Source organism: Frankliniella occidentalis, unplaced genomic scaffold, assembly GCF_000697945.3.
Source record: "Frankliniella occidentalis isolate FOCC.00 unplaced genomic scaffold, Focc_3.1 Scaffold67, whole genome shotgun sequence".
Classification (NCBI taxonomy): Eukaryota; Metazoa; Arthropoda; class Insecta; order Thysanoptera; family Thripidae; genus Frankliniella; species Frankliniella occidentalis.
In genome coordinates, this window is record NW_026267197.1 from 1040242 (window position 1) to 1041186 (window position 945).

The following is a 945-nucleotide window of genomic DNA, read 5'->3' on the forward strand; positions in this document are numbered from 1 at the left end:
CCCGCCCCGCCCCGCCCCGCCAAGCCACGCCTAAAGTTCCGCACGCCTCGCCACGCACCATCCATCATGTGTCGTGGAAAGGTGAGACCAGTTCAGCCTCCAAGTTCGGCCCGGTAGCCGGCGAGGTGGGGGAGCTACGGGGGGAGCCAGCCGGTAGCGAGCGGAGGGAGCGGGGAGGGGGAGGGCTCTACTAGGGTGGGGGTCTGTTTTTACATGCAGCCGGGAAGCAAGGGCAGCGACTGAAGTGAAGGATGGAGCAAACGTCTGAGCAGGTAAGCGTACAGCCTGCCAGCGCCGCCGAAGCCACCCGGCAACCCGCGGCGCGCGCCAAGCGAGGTCGACGAAGGGGGCGTTCAAAAGCCAACCGTCACGGCCACGATTTTCAGGTGTACTGTTCTGTAGTGTGAATTTCTCTTCCCACTTTTGAATACCATGAATAGTGAATGAGGGAAGTGGCCACCGCCACCGTACGCATGGCGGTGGCGGAAGGCCGTGTTACCTTTCAAGGGTTGTTCGCAGATAAGAAAGGTGTGCTTGGGGTGATATGAACTTTGGTACATTTACAAGTAGGATCGGCGAAACCAATAGCTACATATAAGGTAACTGATTTTAGGTGTGTCACCAAATATTTAGCTCTAAATCTTAAAATTTAGCTGTGTCGCTAAAATTTTAATTGAGTAGCTAAACATAGCTAAATATTCCTCTTTAGCTACTGATTTACCAATACGGCTAACCAATTTTTACCGTGACCGCGACAACACCTTGCTCTGCGCAGAGTATACCAGCGGCGGCGTGGCGGAGGAGGCAAGTTCCTCCACGGCCAATTGTGTGCAGCTAGGCCCTGTGAGGAGGGGAAGGGGTGGAGATAGGGGGGAACCTCCGGGTCTCCGGGCGGGCCGCCGGGGCCGCCGGGCCGGCTGGGACGGAGCGGACATACTTGGTCAA